Source organism: Musa acuminata, chromosome BXJ1-1 (genome assembly GCF_036884655.1).
Source record: "Musa acuminata AAA Group cultivar baxijiao chromosome BXJ1-1, Cavendish_Baxijiao_AAA, whole genome shotgun sequence".
NCBI classification, from domain to species: domain Eukaryota; kingdom Viridiplantae; phylum Streptophyta; class Magnoliopsida; order Zingiberales; family Musaceae; genus Musa; species Musa acuminata.
Window position 1 is genome coordinate 27168043 of NC_088327.1, and position 21004 is coordinate 27189046.

A 21004-nucleotide genomic window follows, 5' to 3' on the forward strand; every position below is an offset into this window, starting at 1 on the left:
GGGCACGGAATTTGCCATGACCGCTACGCAGTCAGTGTCGTGGGGCTCGGAAAGAGCTTTCCGGATTGGGGTCGCAATAGCGATTCAGAGATCGTTCGAGAAAGTGCCGAAGGTTTCGGCGCGAGCTTGTCGTGACCGATACGCGGTCGTTGGGCTAGGGCTCGGAGAGAGATTCCAATAGGGATTTCGTGATCGTTCGAGAAAGCGCCGGCGGTTTCGTGACGGGCAAGAGGCTCCGGACGTTGATGCGCCGGCCGCGACGTGCACATAGGCGAGGGACGAAGCACCCGAAACCGGTGCGATCATACTAGCACTAAACCACAGGATCCTATTAGAACTCCGAAGTTAAGCGTGCTTGGGCGAGAGTAGTACTAGGATGGGTGACCCCCCGGGAAGTCCTCGTGTTGCACTTCTTTTTGCGTCCCGAGATACGAAACATCTCCCGTAGACCTCCGAGACGATTGTTTTCGGGCACGGAATTTGCCATGACCGCTACGCAATCAGTGTCGTGGGGCTCGTAAAGAGCTTTCCGGATTGGGGTCGCAATAGCGATTCCGAGAACGTTCGAGAAAGTGCCGATGGTTTTGGCGCGAGCTTGCCGTGACCGATACGCGGTCGTTGGGCTAGGGCTCGGAGAGAGATTCCAATAGGGATTTCGTGATCGTTCGAGAAAGCGCCGGCGGTTTCGTGACGGGCAAGAGACTCCGGACGTTGATGCGCCGGCCGCGACGTGCACATAGGCGAGGGACGAAGCACCCGAAACCGGTGCGATCATACCAGCACTAAACCACCGGATCCCTTCAGAACTCCGATGTTAAGTGTGCTTGGGCGAGAGTAGTACTAGGATGGGTGACCCCCCGGGAAGTCCTCGTGTTGCACTTCTTTTTGCGTCCCGAGATACGAAACATCTCCCGTAGACCTCCGAGACGATTGTTTTCGGGCAAGGAATTTGCCATGACCGCTACGCAGTCAGTATCGTTGGGCTCGGAAAGAGCTTTCCGGATCGGGGTCGCAATAGCGATTCCGAGATCGTTCGAGAAAGTGCCGATGGTTTCGGCGCGAGCTTGCCGTGACCGATACGCGGTCGTTGGTCTAGGGATCGGAGAGAGATTCCAATAGGGATTTCGTGATCGTTCGAGAAAGCGCCGGCGGTTTCGTGACGGGCAAGAGGCTCCGGACGTTGATGCGCCGGCCGCGACGTGCACATAGGCGAGGGACGAAGCACCCGAAACCGGTGCGATCATACCAGCACTAAATCACTGGATCCTATTAGAACTCCGAAGTTAAGCGTGCTTGGGCGAGAGTAGTACTAGGATGGGTGACCCCCCGGGAAGTCCTCGTGTTGCACTACTTTTTGCGTCCCGAGATACGAAACATCTCCCGTCGACCTCCGAGATGATTGTTTTCGGGCACGAAATTTGCCGTGACCGCTACACAGTCAGTATCGTGGGGCTCGGAAAGAGCTTTCCGGATTGGGGTCGCAATAGCGATTCCGAGATCGTTCTAGAAAGTGCCGATGGTTTCGGCGCGAGCTTGCCGTGACCGATACGCGGTCGTTGGGCTAGGGCTCGGAGAGAGCTTCCAATAGGGATTTCGTGATCGTTCGAGAAAGCGCCGGCGGTTTCGTTACGGGCAAGAGGCTCCGGACGTTGATGCGCCGGCCGCGACATTCACATAGGCGAGGGACGAAGCACCCGAAACCGGTGCGATCACACCAGCACTAAACCACCGGATCCCTTCAGAACTCCGAAGTTATGCGTGCTTGGGCGAGAGTAGTACTAGGATGGGTGACCCCGCGGGAAGTCCTCGTGTTGCACTTCTTTTTGCGTCCCGAGATTCGAAACATCTCCCGTAGACCTCCGAGACGATTGTTTTCGGGCACTGAATTTGCCATGACTGCTACACAGTCAGTGTCGTGGGGCTCGGAAAGAGCTTTCCGGATTGGGGTCGCAATAGCGATTCCGAGATCGTTCGAGAAAGTGCCGATGGTTTCGGCGCGAGCTTGCCGTGACCGATACGCGGTCGTTGGGCTAGGGCTCGGAGAGAGATTCCAATAGGGATTTCGTGATCGTTCGAGAAAGCGCCGGCGGTTTCGTGACGGGCAAGAGGCTCCGGACGTTGATGCGCCGGCCGCGACGTGCATATAGGCGAGGGACGAAGCACCCGAAACCGGTGCGATCATACCAGCACTAAATCACTGGATCATATTAGAACTCCGAAGTTAAGTGTGCTTGGGCGAGAGTAGTACTAGGATGTGTGACCCCCCGGGAAGTCCTCGTGTTGCACTTCTTTTTGCGTCCCGAGATACGAAACATCTCCCGTAGACCTCCGAGACGATTGTTTTCGGGCACGGAATTTGCCTTGACCGCTACGCAGTCAGTGTCGTGGGGCTCGGAAAGAGCTTTCCGGATTGGGGTCGCAATAGCGATTCAGAGATCGTTCGAGAAAGTGCCGATGGTTTCGGCGCGAGCTTGCCGTGACCGATACCCGGTCGTTGGGCTAGGGCTCGGAGAGAGATTCCAATAGGGATTTCGTGATCGTTCGAGAAAGCGCCGGCGGTTTCGTGACGGGCAAGAGGCTCCGGACGTTGATGCGCCGGCCGCGACGTGCACATAGGCGAGGGACGAAGCACCCGAAACCGGTGCGATCATACTAGCACTAAACCACCGGATCCTATTAGAACTCCGAAGTTAAGCGTGCTTGGGCGAGAGTAGTACTAGGATGGGTGACCCCCCGGGAAGTCCTCGTGTTGCACTTCTTTTTGCGTCCCGAGATACGAAACATCTCCCGTAGACCTCCGAGACGATTGTTTTCGGGCACGGAATTTGCCATGACCGCTACGCAGTCAGTGTCGTGGGGCTCGTAAAGAGCTTTCCGGATTGGGGTCGCAATAGCGATTCCGAGAACGTTCGAGAAAGTCCCGATGGTTTCGGCGCGAGCTTGCCGTGACCGATACGCGGTCGTTGGGCTAGGGCTCGGAGAGAGATTCCAATAGGGATTTCGTGATCGTTCGAGAAAGCGCCGGCGGTTTCGTGACGGGCAAGAGACTCCGGACGTTGATGCGCCGGCCGCGACGTGCACATAGGCGAGGGACGAAGCACCCGAAACCGGTGCGATCACACCAGCACTAAACCACCGGATCCCTTCAGAACTCCGAAGTTATGCGTGCTTGGGCGAGAGTAGTACTAGGATGGGTGACCCCCCGGGAAGTCCTCGTGTTGCACTTCTTTTTGCGTCCCGAGATTCGAAACATCTCCCGTAGACCTCCGAGACGATTGTTTTCGGGCACGGAATTTGCCATGACTGCTACGCAGTCAGTGTCGTGGGGCTCGGAAAGAGCTTTCCGGATTGGGGTCGCAATAGCGATTCCGAGATCGTTCGAGAAAGTGCCGATGGTTTCGGCGCGAGCTTGCCGTGACCGATACGCGGTCGTTGGGCTAGGGCTCGAAGAGAGATTCCAATAGGGATTTCGTGATCGTTCGAGAAAGCGCCGGCGGTTTCGTGACGGGCAAGAGGCTTCGGACGTTGATGCGCCGGCCACGACGTGCACATAGGCGAGGGACGAAGCACCCGAAACCGGTGCGATCATACCAGCACTAAATCACTGGATCCTATTAGAACTCCGAAGTTAAGCGTGCTTGGGCGAGAGTAGTACTAGGATGGGTGACCCCCCGGGAAGTCCTCGTGTTGCACTTCTTTTTGCGTCCCGAGATACGAAACATCTCCCGTAGACCTCCGAGACGATTGTTTTCGGGCACGGAATTTGCCATGACCGCTACGCAGTCAGTGTCGTGGGGCTCGGAAAGAGCTTTCCGGATTGGGGTCGCAATAGCGATTCAGAGATCGTTCGAGAAAGTGCCGATGGTTTCGGCGCGAGCTTGTCGTGACCGATACGCGGTCGTTGGGCTAGGGCTCGGAGAGAGATTCCAATAGGGATTTCGTGATCGTTCGAGAAAGCGCCGGCGGTTTCGTGACGGGCAAGAGGCTCCGGACGTTGATGCGCCGGCCGCGACGTGCACATAGGCGAGGGACGAAGCACCCGAAACCGGCGCGATCATACTAGCACTAAACCACCGGATCCTATTAGAACTCCGAAGTTAAGCGTGCTTGGGCGAGAGTAGTACTAGGATGGGTGACCCCCCGGGAAGTCCTCGTGTTGCACTTCTTTTTGCGTCCCGAGATACGAAACATCTCCCGTAGACCTCCGAGACGATTGTTTTCGGGCACGGAATTTGCCATGACCGCTACGCAGTCAGTGTCGTGGGGCTCGTAAAGAGCTTTCCGGATTGGGGTCGCAATAGCGATTCCGAGAACGTTCGAGAAAGTGCCGATGGTTTCGGCGCGAGCTTGCCGTGACCGATACGCGGTCGTTGGGCTAGGGCTCGGAGAGAGATTCCAATAGGGATTTCGTGATCGTTCGAGAAAGCGCCGGCGGTTTCGTGACGGGCAAGAGACTCCGGACGTTGATGCGCCGGCCGCGACGTGCACATAGGCGAGGGACGAAGCACCCGAAACCGGTGCGATCATACCAGCACTAAACCACCGGATCCCTTCAGAACTCCGATGTTAAGTGTGCTTGGGCGAGAGTAGTACTAGGATGGGTGACCCCCCGGGAAGTCCTCGTGTTGCACTTCTTTTTGCGTCCCGAGATACGAAACATCTCCCGTAGACCTCCGAGACGATTGTTTTCGGGCAAGGAATTTGCCATGACCGCTACGCAGTCAGTATCGTTGGGCTCGGAAAGAGCTTTCCGGATCGGGGTCGCAATAGCGATTCCGAGATCGTTCGAGAAAGTGCCGATGGTTTCGGCGCGAGCTTGCCGTGACCGATACGCGGTCGTTGGTCTAGGGATCGGAGAGAGATTCCAATAGGGATTTCGTGATCGTTCGAGAAAGCGCCGGCGGTTTCGTGACGGGCAAGAGGCTCCGGACGTTGATGCGCCGGCCGCGACGTGCACATAGGCGAGGGACGAAGCACCCGAAACCGGTGCGATCATACCAGCACTAAATCACTGGATCCTATTAGAACTCCGAAGTTAAGCGTGCTTGGGCGAGAGTAGTACTAGGATGGGTGACCCCCCGGGAAGTCCTCGTGTTGCACTACTTTTTGCGTCCCGAGATACGAAACATCTCCCGTCGACCTCCGAGATGATTGTTTTCGGGCACGAAATTTGCCGTGACCGCTACACAGTCAGTATCGTGGGGCTCGGAAAGAGCTTTCCGGATTGGGGTCGCAATAGCGATTCCGAGATCGTTCGAGAAAGTGCCGATGGTTTCGGCGCGAGCTTGCCGTGACCGATACGCGGTCGTTGGGCTAGGGCTCGGAGAGAGCTTCCAATAGGGATTTCGTGATCGTTCGAGAAAGCGCCGGCGGTTTCGTGACGGGCAAGAGGCTCCGGACGTTGATGCGCCGGCCGCGACATTCACATAGGCGAGGGACGAAGCACCCGAAACCGGTGCGATCACACCAGCACTAAACCACCGGATCCCTTCAGAACTCCGAAGTTATGCGTGCTTGGGCGAGAGTAGTACTAGGATGGGTGACCCCCCGGGAAGTCCTCGTGTTGCACTTCTTTTTGCGTCCCGAGATTCGAAACATCTCCCGTAGACCTCCGAGACGATTGTTTTCGGGCACTGAATTTGCCATGACTGCTACACAGTCAGTGTCGTGGGGCTCGGAAAGAGCTTTCCGGATTGGGGTCGCAATAGCGATTCCGAGATCGTTCGAGAAAGTGCCGATGGTTTCGGCGCGAGCTTGCCGTGACCGATACGCGGTCGTTGGGCTAGGGCTCGGAGAGAGATTCCAATAGGGATTTCGTGATCGTTCGAGAAAGCGCCGGCGGTTTCGTGACGGGCAAGAGGCTCCGGACGTTGATGCGCCGGCCGCAACGTGCACATAGGCGAGGGACGAAGCACCCGAAACCGGTGCGATCATACCAGCACTAAATCACTGGATCCTATTAGAACTCCGAAGTTAAGCGTGCTTGGGCGAGAGTAGTACTAGGATGTGTGACCCCCCGGGAAGTCCTCGTGTTGCACTTCTTTTTGCGTCCCGAGATACGAAACATCTCCCGTAGACCTCCGAGACGATTGTTTTCGGGCACGGAATTTGCCATGACCGCTACGCAGTCAGTGTCGTGGGGCTCGGAAAGAGCTTTCCGGATTGGGGTCGCAATAGCGATTCAGAGATCGTTCGAGAAAGTGCCGATGGTTTCGGCGCGAGCTTGCCGTGACCGATACCCGGTCGTTGGGCTAGGGCTCGGAGAGAGATTCCAATAGGGATTTCGTGATCGTTCGAGAAAGCGCCGGCGGTTTCGTGACGGGCAAGAGGCTCCGGACGTTGATGCGCCGGCCGCGACGTGCACATAGGCGAGGGACGAAGCACCCGAAACCGGTGCGATCATACTAGCACTAAACCACCGGATCCTATTAGAACTCCGAAGTTAAGCGTGCTTGGGCGAGAGTAGTACTAGGATGGGTGACCCCCCGGGAAGTCCTCGTGTTGCACTTCTTTTTGCGTCCCGAGATACGAAACATCTCCCGTAGACCTCCGAGACGATTGTTTTCGGGCACGGAATTTGCCATGACCGCTACGCAGTCAGTGTCGTGGGGCTCGTAAAGAGCTTTCCGGATTGGGGTCGCAATAGCGATTCCGAGAACGTTCGAGAAAGTGCCGATGGTTTCGGCGCGAGCTTGCCGTGACCGATACGCGGTCGTTGGGCTAGGGCTCGGAGAGAGATTCCAATAGGGATTTCGTGATCGTTCGAGAAAGCGCCGGCGGTTTCGTGACGGGCAAGAGACTCCGGACGTTGATGCGCCGGCCGCGACGTGCACATAGGCGAGGGACGAAGCACCCGAAACCGGTGCGATCATACCAGCACTAAACCACCGGATCCCTTCAGAACTCCGATGTTAAGTGTGCTTGGGCGAGAGTAGTACTAGGATGGGTGACCCCCCGGGAAGTCCTCGTGTTGCACTTCTTTTTGCGTCCCGAGATACGAAACATCTCCCGTAGACCTCCGAGACGATTGTTTTCGGGCAAGGAATTTGCCATGACCGCTACGCAGTCAGTATCGTTGGGCTCGGAAAGAGCTTTCCGGATTGGGGTCGCAATAGCGATTCCGAGATCGTTCGAGAAAGTGCCGATGGTTTCGGCGCGAGCTTGCCGTGACCGATACGCGGTCGTTGGTCTAGGGATCGGAGAGAGATTCCAATAGGGATTTCGTGATCGTTCGAGAAAGCGCCGGCGGTTTCGTGACGGGCAAGAGGCTCCGGACGTTGATGCGCTGGCCGCGACGTGCACATTGGCGAGGGATGAAGCACCCGAAACCGGTGCGATCATACCAGCACTAAATCACTGGATCCTATTAGAACTCCGAAGTTAAGCGTGCTTGGGCGAGAGTAGTACTAGGATGGGTGACCCCCTGGGAAGTCCTCGTGTTGCACTTCTTTCTGCGTCCCGAGATACGAAACATCTCCCGTAGACATCCGAGACGATTGTTTTCGGGCACGGAATTTGCCATGACCGCTACGCAGTCAGTGTCGTGGGGCTCGTAAAGAGCTTTCCGGATTGGGGTCGCAATAGCGATTCCGAGATCGTTCGAGAAAGTGCCGATGGTTTCGGCGCGAGCTTGCCGTGACCGATACGCGGTCGTTGGGCTAGGGCTCGGAGAGAGCTTCCAATAGGGATTTCGTGATCGTTCGAGAAAGCGCCGGCGGTTTCGTGACGGGCAAGAGGCTCCGGACTTTGATGCGCCGGCCGCGACGTGCACATAGGCGAGGGACGAAGCTCCCGAAACCGGTGCGATCAAACAAGCACTAAACCACCGGATCCCTTCAGAACTCCGAAGTTAAGCGTGCTTGGGCGAGAGTAGTACTAGGATGGGTGACCTCCCGGGAAGTCCTCGTGTTGCACTTCTTTTTGCGTCCCGAGATACGAAACATCTCCCGTAGACCTCCGAGACGATTGTTTTCGGGCACGGAATTTGCCGTGACCGCTACGCAGTCAGTGTCGTGGGGCTCGGAAAGAGCTTTCCGGATTGGGGTCGCAATAGCGATTCAGAGATCGTTCGAGAAAGTGCCGATGGTTTCGGCGCGAGCTTGCCGTAACCGATACGCGGTCGTTGGGCTAGGGCTCGGAGAGAGATTCCAATAGGGATTTCGTGATCGTTCGAGAAAGCGCCGGCGGTTTCGTGACGGGCAAGAGGCTCCGGACGTTGATGCGCCGGCCGCGACATTCACATAGGCGAGGGACGAAGCACCCGAAACCGGTGCGATCACACCAGCACTAAACCACCGGATCCCTTCAGAACTCCGAAGTTATGCGTGCTTGGGCGAGAGTAGTACTAGGATGGGTGACCCCCCGGGAAGTCCTCGTGTTGCACTTCTTTTTGCGTCCCGAGATACGAAACATCTCCCGTAGACCTCCGAGACGATTGTTTTCGGGCACGGAATTTGCCATTACCGCTACGCAGTCAGTGTCGTGGGGCTCGGAAAGAGCTTTCCGGATTGGGGTCGCAATAGCGATTCCGAGATCGTTCGAGAAAGTGCCGATGGTTTCGGCGCGAGCTTGCCGTGACCGATACGCAGTCGTTGGGCTAGGGCACGGAGAGAGATTCCAATAGGGATTTCGTGATCGTTCGAGAAAGCGCCGGCGGTTTCGTGACGGGCAAGAGGCTCCGGACGTTGATGCGCCGGCCGCGACGTGCACATAGGCGAGGGACGAAGCACCCGAAACCGGTGCGATCATACCAGCACTAAATCACTGGATCCTATTAGAACTCCGAAGTTAAGCGTGCTTGGGCGAGAGTAGTACTAGGATGGGTGACCCCCCGGGAAGTCCTCGTGTTGCACTTCTTTCTGCGTCCCGAGATACGAAACATCTCCCGTAGACATCTGAGACGATTGTTTTCGGGCACGGAATTTGCCATGACCGCTACGCAGTCAGTGTCGTGGGGCTCGTAAAGAGCTTTCCGGATTGGGGTCGCAATAGCGATTCCGAGATCGTTCGAGAAAGTGCCGATGGTTTCGGCGCGAGCTTGCCGTGACCGATACGCGGTAGTTGGGCTAGGGCTCGGAGAGAGCTTCCAATAGGGATTTCGTGATCGTTCGAGAAAGCGCCGGCGGTTTCGTGACGGGCAAGAGGCTCCGGACGTTGATGCGCCGGCCGCGACGTGCACATAGGCGAGGGACGAAGCTCCCGAAACCGGTGCGATTATACAAGCACTAAACCACCGGATCCCTTCAGAACTCCGAAGTTAAGCGTGCTTGGGCGAGAGTAGTACTAGGATGGGTGACCTCCCGGGAAGTCCTCGTGTTGCACTTCTTTTTGCGTCCCGAGATACGAAACATCTCCCGTAGACCTCCGAGACGATTGTTTTCGGGCACGGAATTTGCCGTGACCGCTACGCAGTCAGTATCGTGGGGCTCGGAAAGAGCTTTCCGGATTGGGGTCGCAATAGCGATTCAGAGATCGTTCGAGAAAGTGCCGATGGTTTCGGCGCGAGCTTGCCGTGACCGATACGCGGTCGTTGGGCTAGGGCTCGGAGAGAGCTTCCAATAGGGATTTCGTGATCGTTCGAGAAAGCGCCGGCGGTTTCGTGACGGGCCAGAGGCTCCGGACGTTGATGCGCCGGCCGCGACGTGCACATAGGCGAGGGACGAAGCACCCGAAACCGGTGCGATCATACCAGCACTAAACCACCGGATCCCATCAGAACTCCGAAGTTAAGCGTGCTTGGGCGAGAGTAGTACTAGGATGGGTGACCCCCCGGGAAGTCCTCGTGTTGCACTACTTTTTGCGTCCCGAGATACGAAACATCTCCCGTAGACCTCCGAGATGATTGTTTTCGGGCACGGAATTTGCCGTGACCGCTACACAGTCAGTACCGTGGGGCTCGGAAAGAGCTTTCCGGATTGGGGTCGCAATAGCGATTCCGAGATCGTTCGAGAAAGTGCCGATGGTTTCGGCGCGAGCTTGCCGTGACCGATACGCGGTCGTTGGGCTAGGGCTCGGAGAGAGCTTCCAATAGGGATTTCGTGATCGTTCGAGAAAGCGCCGGCGGTTTCGTGACGGGCCAGAGGCTCCGGACGTTGATGCGCCGGCCGCGACGTGCACATAGGCGAGGGACGAAGCACCCGAAACCGGTGCGATCATACCAGCACTAAACCACCGGATCCCATCAGAACTCCGAAGTTAAGCGTGCTTGGGCGAGAGTAGTACTAGGATGGGTGACCCCCCGGGAAGTCCTCGTGTTGCACTACTTTTTGCGTCCCGAGATACGAAACATCTCCCGTAGACCTCCGAGATGATTGTTTTCGGGCACGGAATTTGCCGTGACCGCTACACAGTCAGTATCGTGGGGCTCGGAAAGAGCTTTCCGGATTGGGGTCGCAATAGCGATTCCGAGATCGTTCGAGAAAGTGCTAATGGTTTCGGCGCGAGCTTGCCGTGACCGATACGCGGTCGTTGGGCTAGGGCTCGGAGAGAGCTTCCAATAGGGATTTCGTGATCGTTCGAGAAAGCGCCGGCGGTTTCGTGACGGGCAAGAGGCTCCGGACGTTGATGCGCCGGCCGCGACGTGCACATCGGCGAGGGACGAAGCTCCCGAAACCGGTGCGATCATACAAGCACTAAACCACCGGATCCCTTCAGAACTCCGAAGTTAAGCGTGCTTGGGCGAGAGTAGTACTAGGATGGGTGACCTCCCGGGAAGTCCTCGTGTTGCACTTCTTTTTGCGTCCCGAGATACGAAACATCTCCCGTAGACCTCCGAGACGATTGTTTTCGGGCACGGAATTTGCCATGACCGCTACGCAGTCAGTATCGTGGGGCTCGGAAAGAGCTTTCCGGATTGGGGTCGCAATAGTGATTCCGAGATCGTTCGAGAAAGTGCCGATGGTTTCGGCGCGAGCTTGCCGTGACCGATACGCGGTCGTTGGGCTAGGGCTCGGAGAGAGATTCCAATAGGGATTTCGTGATCGTTCGAGAAAGCGCCGGCGGTTTCGTGACGGGCAAGAGGCTCCGGACGTTGATGCACCGGCCGCGACGTGCACATAGGCGAGGGACGAAGCTCCCGAAACCGGTGCGATCATACAAGCACTAAACCACCGGATCCCTTCAGAACTCCGAAGTTAAGCGTGCTTGGGCGAGAGTAGTACTAGGATGGGTGACCTCCCGGGAAGTCCTCGTGTTGCACTTCTTTTTGCGTCCCGAGATACGAAACATCTCCCGTAGACCTCCGAGACGATTGTTTTCGGGCACGGAATTTGCCATGACCGCTACGCAGTCAGTATCGTGGGGCTCGGAAAGAGCTTTCCGGATTGGGGTCGCAATAGCGATTCCGAGATCGTTCGAGAAAGTGCCGATGGTTTCGGCGCGAGCTTGCCGTGACCGATACGCGGTCGTTGGGCTAGGGCTCGGAGAGAGCTTCCAATAGGGATTTCGTGATCGTTCGAGAAAGCGCCGGCGGTTTCGTGACGGGCCAGAGGCTCCGGACGTTGATGCGCCGGCCGCGACGTGCACATAGGCGAGGGATGAAGCACCCGAAACCGGTGCGATCATACCAGCACTAAACCACCGGATCCCATCAGAACTCCGAAGTTAAGCGTGCTTGGGCGAGAGTAGTACTAGGGTGGGTGACCCCCCGGGAAGTCCTCGTGTTGCACTACTTTTTGCGTCCCGAGATACGAAACATCTCCCGTCGACCTCCGAGATGATTGTTTTCGGGCACGGAATTTGCCGTGACCGCTACACAGTCAGTATAGTGGGGCTCGGAAAGAGCTTTCCGGATTGGGGTCGCAATAGCGATTCCGAGATCGTTCGAGAAAGTGCCGATGGTTTCGGCGCGAGCTTGCCGTGACCGATACGCGGTCGTTGGGCTAGGGCTCGGAGAGAGCTTCCAATAGGGATTTCGTGATCGTTCGAGAAAGCGCCGGCGGTTTCGTGACGGGCCAGAGGCTCCGGACATTGATGCGCCGGCCGCGACGTGCACATAGGCGAGGGACGAAGCACCCGAAACCGGTGCGATCATACCAGCACTAAACCACCGGATCCCATCAGAACTCCGAAGTTAAGCGTGCTTGGGCGAGAGTAGTACTAGGATGGGTGACCCCCCGGGAAGTCCTCGTGTTGCACTACTTTTTGCGTCCCGAGATACGAAACATCTCCCGTAGACCTCCGAGATGATTGTTTTCGGGCACGGAATTTGCCGTGACCGCTACACAGTCAGTATCGTGGGGCTCGGAAAGAGCTTTCCGGATTGGGGTCGCAATAGCGATTCCGAGATCGTTCGAGAAAGTGCCGATGGTTTCGGCGCGAGCTTGCCGTGACCGAAACGCGGTCGTTGGGCTAGGGCTCGGAGAGAGCTTCCAATAGGGATTTCGTGATCGTTCGAGAAAGCGCCGGCGGTTTCGTGACGGGCCAGAGACTCCGAACGTTGATGCGCCGGCCGCGACGTGCACATAGGCGAGGGACGAAGCACCCGAAACCGGTGCGATCATACCAGCACTAAACCACCGGATCCCATCAGAACTCCGAAGTTAAGCGTGCTTGGGCGAGAGTAGTACTAGGATGGGTGACCCCCCGGGAAGTCCTCGTGTTACACTACTTTTTGCTTCCCGAGATACGAAACATCTCCCGTCGACCTCCGAGATGATTGTTTTCGGGCACGAAATTTGCCGTGACCGCTACGCAGTCAGTATCGTGGGGCTCGGAAAGAGCTTTCCGGATTGGGGTCGCAATAGCGATTCCGAGATCGTTCGAGAAAGTGCCGATGGTTTCGGCGCGAGCTTGCCGTGACCGATACGCGGTCGTTGGGCTAGGGCTCGGAGAGAGATTCCAATAGGGATTTCGTGATCGTTCGAGAAAGCGCCGGCGGTTTCGTGACGGGCAAGAGGCTCCGGACGTTGATGCGCCGGCCGCGACGTGCACATAGGCGAGGGACGAAGCACCCGAAACCGGTGCGATCATACCAGCACTAAACCACCGGATCCCATCAGAACTCCGAAGTTAAGCGTGCTTGGGCGAGAGTAGTACTAGGATGGGTGACCCCCCGGGAAGTCCTCGTGTTGCACTTCTTTTTGCGTCCCGAGATACGAAACATCTCCCGTCGACCTCCGAGATGATTGTTTTCGGGCACGAAATTTGCCGTGACCGCTACGCAGTCAGTATCGTGGGGCTCGGAAAGAGCTTTCCGGATTGGGGTCGCAATAGTGATTCCGAGATCGTTCGAGAAAGTGCCGATGGTTTCGGCGCGAGCTTGCCGTGACCGATACGCGGACGTTGGGCTAGGGCTCGGAGAGAGATTCCAATAGGGATTTCGTGATCGTTCGAGAAAGCGCCGGCGGTTTCGTGACGGGCAAGAGGCTCCGGACGTTGATGCGCCGGCCGCGACGTGCACATAGGCGAGGGACGAAGCACCCGAAACCGGTGCGATCTTACCAGCACTAAATCACCGGATCCTATTAGAACTCCGAAGTTAAGCGTGCTTGTCACGCCCCTCAAAATATCCATGATTTTTAAAATTTTCGTCACAGACCAATCCAGGATCCAAACTAACGTTTGAGGACACTGAAAACATTCTATTCATATTCACATCCATAAAACCTGTGCAGTTTATAATCATATATCACATCACTCGATAATTCACATTTATGGCAACCCAAGCCAACTTGACAAACATGAACAACATTTATAAATCCACAAGCTAAATAAATTATACAATCAGAACTCCAACTATTCACCACAAGTTCATATCGTCATAAATTAGACTTAACATTCCGAAATTCCAAATAAGAGAGATCTTCTAACACTTTTACACAGTATATCCATTTCGATCATCAGAACAATTCATTACATACAAAATATGCTTATACAACAATAGCATAACAACCAACAGGACTTGCCCATAATTCTGAATAGCTATCCACTGCCTCAGCCCAAATCAAACATCTCGAAGAGTGACAAGCTGACCTGAAAGGTTTATATAACAACGGAGTGAGCCAAAAACGGCTCAGCAAGTGACAAAGCATATTCAGAACAAAAGGAACGGTTTGAAATGAGTAAGGTATCATAATGCAAGGCAGAATACCAGAATTCTCAAGGATACCATCTCAATAGATACCAAATCATACGTATCATGTCATTTATAACATATTTGATCCATAACGAATGGAGCATAGAGTAATTGGAACATATCAATGGCAGATAGGACATTTCAGAACAAATCAGCTCATAGCAAATGGAGCACAGAGTAATTTGGAGCATATCAATGGTAGATAGGACATTTCAGAACATATCAGTTCATAGCGAATGGAGCACAGAGTAATTGGAGCATATCAATGGCAAATAGGACATATAAGAACATATCAGTTCATAGCAAATGGAGCACAGCGTAATTGGAGCATATCAGAAGCAAAGGAAACATATCAAGCTTATCAATGGCATATAAAATGTTCCGAAGCATATCAACGGCATATGGAACATTTCGAAACAAAATCATTAGGGAATGAAGCCTTTTAGAGCATATCGGTACACATATCGTACAAGAGCTCAAACGTCGTCCTTGACGTTGCAATCATATCAATCTTATCCAGAGTATGAACAAAAACAAACTCACCAAAACTCTGGATGTCATATCAAACACATAGAGGGTGTAGTGGGATCTCAGTCAGAATGTGATTCATCCATTTCTGAATGACCACCTGACAAAAGTCTCCCACGTCTGGGAGCTCCATCCACCCACGTCTAGGTGAAGTCAAAGGGAGCCGACAGAGCATCGCAGGCTCTAATCACATACCCACGTAGCGGGCAACAAGCGCATACAGAATATCCCTCATAGCGGGACCCCACATAGCGGGCAAATAGCGCATACCCTTTACCATTTCTGGCAAAGGTCCAGACAATCCCACACACCAGAGTACAAAAGGACAGTTTCAACAATAAGTAGCATATATCGGAAGCACACGCGGAACAACAAACGTACATGTGCCTTTACGAGTCAATCCGAAGTAAGCAATAATCTTTCACAAGTATATTCAGACTTGAAAGGAATTGAAAACAAGGGCACATATGGAATCCAAGCAATCACTTATACCTCAATTCAATAAGAAGATTTGATGAATTCAATATCCAAAGGAATGAAACTGGAATAGGGACATATCGAAAGCAAATGCGGAACAATAGGATATACATGTGCCTATATGAGTCAATACGATATAGCATAAACGTTACACAACAGTTTTCAAGAATGCAATAACTTTAAGGACAAGAACATACAAGAATTCAAAGCAGTAATATAAAGCTCAATTGAATAAGAAAGCTAAAGGATATCAATTTCCAAAGGAATGAAACCAGAATATGAGAAATCGACCAAAGCTCGATTTCTGGCAGAATACAGAAGGCACATTGAACAAATGATTCAAACTATCAAACGTGCTCCAATTTACTCAGAAATAATCATTGGATAATACTTTCAGATAAGACATGCTTCATATGAATTGAACTGTCCAACAGAGAGAGTTACAAATAATTTGGTAAGCAAGTGTCGTAGAACAAAATCTCTGTTGGCAGAATTCCTAATGTCAGATTCAACAGATAGCTGGACAGGTGTTTGGATTCCAAATCTTTCAATCCATATATCAAAGAAAGGTCTACGAGTCTAGTTTCCAATGAAATCAATTTTGAACAAATCAGAGTTTCCAACAAAGACTTATAGGCAGCTCGGTATCAAAAGGTCAGAATATCAGAAGTTGCACAGATTCGAATCGTTACGTCTAAACAGGAGATATATCAAATGCAAGGCTAGAACAATTCAGAGTTCCTCATATTCAAAGCAAATGTAGAGATAAAATGGCAGTGAGGAACGATCAAGATACTTGCAATAGGAAAGATTAGAGCAATTATAGGAGGAACGATCAGGGAACTTGCAATAAGACATATCAGAGCAATTATAGGAGAAACGATCAGGGAACTTGCAATAAGACATATCAGAGCAATTATAGGAGAAACGATCAGGGAACTTGCAATAAGACATATCAGAGCAATTATAGGAGAAACGATCAGGGAACTTGCAATAAGACATATCAGAGCAATTATAGGAGAAACGATCAGGGAACTTGCCTTTCAAATATTTTGATCTGAATATCCAAGGAAGGTGCCAGTCCAATCTTTCTACTTTTCCTCCGTGTCCTCTCTCTGTTTCGTTTTGTGCTCCCGTTTTCTTCCTTTCTTCGTAACTACATCACGTGTCGAACATCGAGGCACAGTCACCTGCTCTCTCTTACTCTCATTCCTTCTTTTTCTTTCCCAAACGCAGCTGCCACAGCCGCCGCCGCTGCCGCTACCACAATCGCAACTGCGGTCACAACCGCAGCCCCCTTCCACTGCACTATTTCCTTCTTCCCTTCTCTCGTTCCTACTCTTTCTCTTTCCCAAAAGCAGCTACTGCAGCTACTGCAGCCACCACCGCTACCGCAGCTACCGCAGCCAACGTCGCAGCCGCAGCCGGAGTCGCAGCCACGGCCGCAGCCACCACACTCGCAGCCTCTTCTTCCTCCCCTGCTCTATTTCCTCCTCCTCTTCCAGCTGCAGCTGCCACTGCCGCAGCTGCCACCCCTTCTCCTCTTCCTCTCTTCTTCCTCTCCTTCCCTTTCTCTTCTTCTTCCTTTCCTTCTCTTCTTTCCCAGCCACAGCTGCAGCTGCCATCGCCGCAGCCGCAGCCCCTTCTCCTCTTCCTCTCTTCTTCCTCTCCTTCCCTTTCTCTTCTTCTTCCTTTCCTTTTTCTCTTCCTCTTTCCCTGCCACAGCTGCCACAACCGCAGCCGCAGCTACTTCTTTCCCTTCTCCTCTTCCTTCTCCTTCCTTTCTTCTTCTTCTCTCCCCGCTGCAACTGCTGCAGTCGCGGCCGCAGCCACGGCCGCAACCTCTCCCTCCTCCCCTGCTCATCTTCCTCTTCTTCTTCTCTTCCAACTGCAGCTGCCATCGCCGCAGCTGCAGCCCCCTTCTTCTCCCCGACGAACAGCACCTCCTTTCCTCTGTTTCCTCCTGCAGGAAAAAGAGGTGCCGCCTCTTCACTCGCTTCTACTTCTTCTCTTCTTCCTCACCATCTCTTCCTCTCCTTCTCTTCCAGCTGCAGCTGCCACCGCCGCAGCCGCAGCTCCTCCTTTCCCTTCTCTTCTTCCTCTCCTTCCTTTCTTCTTCTTCTCTTCTTCTCCTTCCTCCCCTTCTTCTCCCCGACGTCACACACACCCTCTCCTCTGTTTCCTCTGCAGGAAACAGAGGTATGACAACCTCTTCTCCTGCTTCCTCTTCCTCTTCTCTTCCTTCTTCTTCTTCTTCTCCTCTTCGAACGCCCCACCTCTCCTCTGTTTCAACCTGCAGGAAACAGAGGTGCTGCAGCCCTAGCTGCTGCCACCTCTCGCTCCTCTCCCTCTTCCCTCTCTTTTCCCTCTTCTTCTCCTTCTTTTCTTCTCCTCTTCCCCTTTCCTCCCCAACCACACACACCTCCTCGCTGTAGCCTTGCCGCAGCTATCATCCTCTCTTCTTCTTCTTCTTCTTCTTCTTCTGCTTCTTCTTCTTCTTCTTCTCTTCTCCCTCTTCTTCCTCTCTTCTTCTCCCCACGCCCCACAGCTTCTCGCTGCAGCCCTCGCTGCAGCCACCTCCTCTTCTTCTTCTTCTTCATCTTCTTCTCTTCTCCCTCTTCTTCCTCTCTTCTTCCTCCTCTCTTCTTTTCCCTCTTCTTCTTCTTTTCTTCAACCACTCTCCTTCTTCTCCTCACGCCCCACCGCTCTCTCTGTTTCTGGAAAGAAACAGAGTGCGTGGGAGGCGGTGGGATAATACCGAATTTTCGGTTTTTCCTTTTCTTTTTTTTTTCTTTTTGCAACTTAGCAGTTTAGTCCTTGTAATTTCTATATTTACATATAGGTCCCCCAATTTACATATAAATCCTTATTAATACATTTTTAAAAGTGGGGGATATTACGGTGCTTGGGCGAGAGTAGTACTAGGATGGGTGACCCCCCGGGAAGTCCTCGTGTTGCACTACTTTTTGCGTCCCGAGATACGAAACATCTCCCGTAGACCTCCGAGATGATTGTTTTCGGGCACGGAATTTGCCATGACCGCTACGCAGTCAGTGTCGTGGGGCTCGGAAAGAGCTTTCCGGATTGGGGTCGCAATAGGGATTCCGAGATCGTTCGAGAAAGTGCCAATGGTTTCGGCGCGAGCTTGCCGTGACCGATACGCGGTCGTTGGGCTAGGGCTCGGAGAGAGATTCCAATAGGGATTTCGTGATCGTTCGAGAAAGCGCCGGCGGTTTCGTGACGGGCAAGAGGCTTCGGACGTTGATGCGCCGGCCGCGACGTGCACATAGGCGAGGGACGAAGCACCCGAAACCGGTGCGATCATACCAGCACTAAATCACCGGATCCCATCAGAACTCCGAAGTTAAGCCTGCTTGGGCGAGAGTAGTACTAGGATGGGTGACCCCCCGGGAAGTCCTCGTGTTGCACTACTTTTTACGTCCCGAGATACGAAACATCTCCCGTAGACCTCCGAGACGATTGTTTTCGGGCACGGAATTTGCCGTGACTGCTATGCAGTCAGTATCGTGGGGCTCGGAAAGAGCTTTCCGGATTTGGGTCGCAATAGAGATTCCAAGATCGTTTGAGAAAGTGCCGATGGTTACGGCGCGAGCTTCCCGTGACAGATACGCGGTCGTTGGGCTAGGGCTCGGAGAGAGCTTCCAATAGGGCTTTCGTGATCGTTTGAGAAAGCGGCGGCGGTTTCGTGACGGGCCAGAGGCTCCGGACGTTGATGCGCCGGCCGCGACGTGCACATAGGCGAGGGACGAAGCACCCAAAACCGGTGCGATCATACCAGCACTAAATCACCGGATCCTATTAGAACTCCGAAGTTAAGCGTGCTTGGGCGAGAGTAGTACTAGGATGGGTGACCCCCCGGGAAGTCCTTGTGTTGCACTACTTTTTGCGTCCCGAGATACGAAACATCTCCCGTAGACCTCCGAGATGATTGTTTTCGGGCACGGAATTTGCCATGACCGCTACGCAGTCAGTGTCGTGGGGCTCGGAAAGAGCTTTCCGGATTGGGGTCGCAATAGCGATTCCGAGATCGTTCGAGAAAGTGCCGATGGTTTCGGCGCGAACTTGCCGTGACCGATACGCGGTCGTTGGGCTAGGGCTCGGAGAGAGATTCCAATAGGGATTTCGTGATCGTTCGGGAAAGCGCCGGCGGTTTCGTGACGGGCAAGAGGCTCCGGACGTTGATGCGCCGGCCGCGACGTGCACATAGGCGAGGGACGAAGCACCCGAAACCGGTGCGATCATACCAGCACTAAATCACCGGATCCCATCAGAACTCCGAAGTTAACCCTGCTTGGGCGAGAGTAGTACTAGGATGGGTGACCCACCAGGAAGTCCTCGTGTTGCACTACTTTTTGCGTCCCGAGATACGAAACATCTCCCGTAGACCTCCGAGATGATTGTTTTCGGGAACGAAATTTGCCGTGACCGCTACACAGTCAGTATCGTGGGGCTCGGAAAGAGCTTTCCGGATTGGGGTCGCAATAGCGATTCCGAGATCGTTCGAGAAAGTGCCGATGGTTTCGGCGCGAGCTTGCCGTGACCGATACGCGGTCGTTGGGCTAGGGCTCGGAGAGAGCTTCCAATAGGGATTTCGTGATCGTTCGAGAAAGCGCCAGCGGTTTCGTGACGGGCCAGAGGCTCCGGACGTTGATGCGCCGGCCGCGACGTGCACATAGGCGAGGTACGAAGCACCCGAAACCGGTGCGATCATACCAGCACTAAACCACCGGATCCCATCAGAACTCCGAAGTTAAGCGTGCTTGGGCGAGAGTAGTACTAGGATGGGTGACCCCCCGGGAAGTCCTCGTGTTGCACTACTTTTTGCGTCCCGAGATACGAAACATCTCCCGTAGACCTCCGAGATGATTGTTTTCGGGCACGGAATTTGCCGTGACCGCTACACAGTCAGTATCGTGGGGCTCCGAAAGAGCATTCCGGATTGGGGTCGCAATAGCGATTCCGAGATCGTTCGAGAAAGTGCCGATGGTTTCGGCGCGAGCTTGCCGTGACCGATACGCGGTCGTTGGGCTAGGGCTCGGAGAGAGCTTCCAATAGGGATTTCAAGATCGTTTGAGAAAGCGCCGGCGGTTTCGTGACGGGCAAGAGGCTCCGGACGTTGATGCGCCGGCCGCGACGTGCACATAGGCGAGGGACGAAGCTCCCGAAACCGGTGCGAGCATACAAGCACTAAACCACCGGATCCCTTCAGAACTCCGAAGTTAAGCGTGCTTGGGCGAGAGTAGTACTAGGATGGGTGACCTCCCGGGAAGTCCTCGTGTTGCACTTCTTTTTGCGTCCCGAGATACGAAACATATCCCGTAGACCTCCGAGACGATTGTTTTCGGGCACGGAATTTGCCATGACCGCTACACAGTCAGTATCGTGGGGCTCGGAAAGAGCTTTCCGGATTGGGGTCGCAATAGTGATTCCGAGATCGTTCGAGAAAGTGCCGATGGTTTCGGCGCGAGCTTGCCGTGACCGATACGCGGTCGTTGGGCTAGGGCTCGGAGAGAGCTTCCAATAGGGATTTCGTGATCGTTCGAGAAAGCGCCGGCGGTTTCGTGACGGGCCAGAGGCTCCGGACGTTGATGCGCCGGCCGCGACGTGCACATAGGCGAGGGACGAAGCACCCGAAACCGGTGCGATCATACCAGCACTAAACCACCGGATCCCATCAGAACTCCGAAGTTAAGCGTGCTTGGGCGAGAGTAGTACTAGGATGGGTGACCCCCCGGGAAGTCCCCGTGTTGCACTACTTTTTGCTTCCCGAGATACGAAACATCTCCCGTCGACCTCCGAGATGATTGTTTTCGGGCACGAAATTTGCCGTGACCGCTACGCAGTCAGTATCGTGGGGCTCGGAAAGAGCTTTCCGGATTGGGGTCGCAATAGTGATTCCGAGAT

At 54.2% G+C, this 21004-nt stretch overlaps 1 long non-coding RNA gene and 34 other non-coding genes across 35 annotated transcripts; 34 read left to right on the plus strand and 1 right to left on the minus strand.

Moving 5' to 3' along the window:
• Positions 1 to 294: 294 nt before the first annotated feature.
• On the plus strand, positions 295 to 413 carry LOC135591971 (5S ribosomal RNA). The gene has a single exon (XR_010478742.1). It is a non-coding gene; the product is annotated as a 5S ribosomal RNA (ribosomal RNA).
• A 350-nt stretch (positions 414 to 763) lies between these two features.
• LOC135589524 (5S ribosomal RNA) lies at positions 764 to 882 on the plus strand. The gene has a single exon (XR_010476937.1). It is a non-coding gene; the product is annotated as a 5S ribosomal RNA (ribosomal RNA).
• Positions 883 to 1232: 350 nt separating this feature from the next.
• Positions 1233 to 1351, plus strand: LOC135589087 (5S ribosomal RNA). Its single transcript, XR_010476596.1, has one exon. It is a non-coding gene; the product is annotated as a 5S ribosomal RNA (ribosomal RNA).
• A 350-nt stretch (positions 1352 to 1701) lies between these two features.
• On the plus strand, positions 1702 to 1820 carry LOC135591619 (5S ribosomal RNA). The gene has a single exon (XR_010478576.1). It is a non-coding gene; the product is annotated as a 5S ribosomal RNA (ribosomal RNA).
• Positions 1821 to 2170: 350 nt separating this feature from the next.
• On the plus strand, positions 2171 to 2289 carry LOC135592441 (5S ribosomal RNA). Its single transcript, XR_010479055.1, has one exon. It is a non-coding gene; the product is annotated as a 5S ribosomal RNA (ribosomal RNA).
• A 350-nt stretch (positions 2290 to 2639) lies between these two features.
• Positions 2640 to 2758, plus strand: LOC135589315 (5S ribosomal RNA). Its single transcript, XR_010476729.1, has one exon. It is a non-coding gene; the product is annotated as a 5S ribosomal RNA (ribosomal RNA).
• Positions 2759 to 3108: 350 nt separating this feature from the next.
• Positions 3109 to 3227, plus strand: LOC135591211 (5S ribosomal RNA). Its single transcript, XR_010478453.1, has one exon. It is a non-coding gene; the product is annotated as a 5S ribosomal RNA (ribosomal RNA).
• Positions 3228 to 3577: 350 nt separating this feature from the next.
• On the plus strand, positions 3578 to 3696 carry LOC135589271 (5S ribosomal RNA). The gene has a single exon (XR_010476685.1). It is a non-coding gene; the product is annotated as a 5S ribosomal RNA (ribosomal RNA).
• A 350-nt stretch (positions 3697 to 4046) lies between these two features.
• On the plus strand, positions 4047 to 4165 carry LOC135591630 (5S ribosomal RNA). The gene has a single exon (XR_010478578.1). It is a non-coding gene; the product is annotated as a 5S ribosomal RNA (ribosomal RNA).
• A 350-nt stretch (positions 4166 to 4515) lies between these two features.
• Positions 4516 to 4634, plus strand: LOC135589535 (5S ribosomal RNA). The gene has a single exon (XR_010476948.1). It is a non-coding gene; the product is annotated as a 5S ribosomal RNA (ribosomal RNA).
• Positions 4635 to 4984: 350 nt separating this feature from the next.
• On the plus strand, positions 4985 to 5103 carry LOC135589095 (5S ribosomal RNA). The gene has a single exon (XR_010476598.1). It is a non-coding gene; the product is annotated as a 5S ribosomal RNA (ribosomal RNA).
• Positions 5104 to 5453: 350 nt separating this feature from the next.
• LOC135591222 (5S ribosomal RNA) lies at positions 5454 to 5572 on the plus strand. Its single transcript, XR_010478455.1, has one exon. It is a non-coding gene; the product is annotated as a 5S ribosomal RNA (ribosomal RNA).
• Positions 5573 to 5922: 350 nt separating this feature from the next.
• Positions 5923 to 6041, plus strand: LOC135592235 (5S ribosomal RNA). The gene has a single exon (XR_010478962.1). It is a non-coding gene; the product is annotated as a 5S ribosomal RNA (ribosomal RNA).
• A 350-nt stretch (positions 6042 to 6391) lies between these two features.
• Positions 6392 to 6510, plus strand: LOC135589326 (5S ribosomal RNA). Its single transcript, XR_010476740.1, has one exon. It is a non-coding gene; the product is annotated as a 5S ribosomal RNA (ribosomal RNA).
• Positions 6511 to 6860: 350 nt separating this feature from the next.
• LOC135589546 (5S ribosomal RNA) lies at positions 6861 to 6979 on the plus strand. Its single transcript, XR_010476959.1, has one exon. It is a non-coding gene; the product is annotated as a 5S ribosomal RNA (ribosomal RNA).
• A 350-nt stretch (positions 6980 to 7329) lies between these two features.
• Positions 7330 to 7448, plus strand: LOC135588742 (5S ribosomal RNA). Its single transcript, XR_010476454.1, has one exon. It is a non-coding gene; the product is annotated as a 5S ribosomal RNA (ribosomal RNA).
• Positions 7449 to 7798: 350 nt separating this feature from the next.
• LOC135591321 (5S ribosomal RNA) lies at positions 7799 to 7917 on the plus strand. The gene has a single exon (XR_010478481.1). It is a non-coding gene; the product is annotated as a 5S ribosomal RNA (ribosomal RNA).
• Positions 7918 to 8267: 350 nt separating this feature from the next.
• Positions 8268 to 8386, plus strand: LOC135591233 (5S ribosomal RNA). Its single transcript, XR_010478457.1, has one exon. It is a non-coding gene; the product is annotated as a 5S ribosomal RNA (ribosomal RNA).
• A 350-nt stretch (positions 8387 to 8736) lies between these two features.
• On the plus strand, positions 8737 to 8855 carry LOC135589282 (5S ribosomal RNA). Its single transcript, XR_010476696.1, has one exon. It is a non-coding gene; the product is annotated as a 5S ribosomal RNA (ribosomal RNA).
• A 350-nt stretch (positions 8856 to 9205) lies between these two features.
• On the plus strand, positions 9206 to 9324 carry LOC135590648 (5S ribosomal RNA). The gene has a single exon (XR_010478060.1). It is a non-coding gene; the product is annotated as a 5S ribosomal RNA (ribosomal RNA).
• Positions 9325 to 9674: 350 nt separating this feature from the next.
• Positions 9675 to 9793, plus strand: LOC135593201 (5S ribosomal RNA). The gene has a single exon (XR_010479450.1). It is a non-coding gene; the product is annotated as a 5S ribosomal RNA (ribosomal RNA).
• A 350-nt stretch (positions 9794 to 10143) lies between these two features.
• Positions 10144 to 10262, plus strand: LOC135593243 (5S ribosomal RNA). The gene has a single exon (XR_010479468.1). It is a non-coding gene; the product is annotated as a 5S ribosomal RNA (ribosomal RNA).
• Positions 10263 to 10612: 350 nt separating this feature from the next.
• Positions 10613 to 10731, plus strand: LOC135589756 (5S ribosomal RNA). Its single transcript, XR_010477168.1, has one exon. It is a non-coding gene; the product is annotated as a 5S ribosomal RNA (ribosomal RNA).
• Positions 10732 to 11081: 350 nt separating this feature from the next.
• LOC135589767 (5S ribosomal RNA) lies at positions 11082 to 11200 on the plus strand. Its single transcript, XR_010477179.1, has one exon. It is a non-coding gene; the product is annotated as a 5S ribosomal RNA (ribosomal RNA).
• A 350-nt stretch (positions 11201 to 11550) lies between these two features.
• LOC135593047 (5S ribosomal RNA) lies at positions 11551 to 11669 on the plus strand. The gene has a single exon (XR_010479376.1). It is a non-coding gene; the product is annotated as a 5S ribosomal RNA (ribosomal RNA).
• Positions 11670 to 12019: 350 nt separating this feature from the next.
• Positions 12020 to 12138, plus strand: LOC135593285 (5S ribosomal RNA). Its single transcript, XR_010479494.1, has one exon. It is a non-coding gene; the product is annotated as a 5S ribosomal RNA (ribosomal RNA).
• Positions 12139 to 12488: 350 nt separating this feature from the next.
• Positions 12489 to 12607, plus strand: LOC135593722 (5S ribosomal RNA). The gene has a single exon (XR_010479791.1). It is a non-coding gene; the product is annotated as a 5S ribosomal RNA (ribosomal RNA).
• Positions 12608 to 12957: 350 nt separating this feature from the next.
• Positions 12958 to 13076, plus strand: LOC135592804 (5S ribosomal RNA). Its single transcript, XR_010479250.1, has one exon. It is a non-coding gene; the product is annotated as a 5S ribosomal RNA (ribosomal RNA).
• A 594-nt stretch (positions 13077 to 13670) lies between these two features.
• On the minus strand, positions 13671 to 17998 carry LOC135677497 (uncharacterized). The gene is made up of 2 exons (XR_010514712.1): positions 16120 to 17998; positions 13671 to 13971 (listed from the first exon to the last, which is right to left on the minus strand). It is a non-coding gene; the product is annotated as an uncharacterized LOC135677497 (long non-coding RNA).
• Positions 17999 to 18392: 394 nt separating this feature from the next.
• On the plus strand, positions 18393 to 18511 carry LOC135587939 (5S ribosomal RNA). Its single transcript, XR_010476010.1, has one exon. It is a non-coding gene; the product is annotated as a 5S ribosomal RNA (ribosomal RNA).
• A 350-nt stretch (positions 18512 to 18861) lies between these two features.
• On the plus strand, positions 18862 to 18980 carry LOC135588903 (5S ribosomal RNA). Its single transcript, XR_010476518.1, has one exon. It is a non-coding gene; the product is annotated as a 5S ribosomal RNA (ribosomal RNA).
• A 350-nt stretch (positions 18981 to 19330) lies between these two features.
• Positions 19331 to 19449, plus strand: LOC135592208 (5S ribosomal RNA). Its single transcript, XR_010478950.1, has one exon. It is a non-coding gene; the product is annotated as a 5S ribosomal RNA (ribosomal RNA).
• Positions 19450 to 19799: 350 nt separating this feature from the next.
• On the plus strand, positions 19800 to 19918 carry LOC135593311 (5S ribosomal RNA). The gene has a single exon (XR_010479526.1). It is a non-coding gene; the product is annotated as a 5S ribosomal RNA (ribosomal RNA).
• Positions 19919 to 20268: 350 nt separating this feature from the next.
• LOC135591530 (5S ribosomal RNA) lies at positions 20269 to 20387 on the plus strand. The gene has a single exon (XR_010478555.1). It is a non-coding gene; the product is annotated as a 5S ribosomal RNA (ribosomal RNA).
• A 350-nt stretch (positions 20388 to 20737) lies between these two features.
• On the plus strand, positions 20738 to 20856 carry LOC135593083 (5S ribosomal RNA). The gene has a single exon (XR_010479392.1). It is a non-coding gene; the product is annotated as a 5S ribosomal RNA (ribosomal RNA).
• The last annotated feature ends 148 nt before the right edge of the window (positions 20857 to 21004 follow it).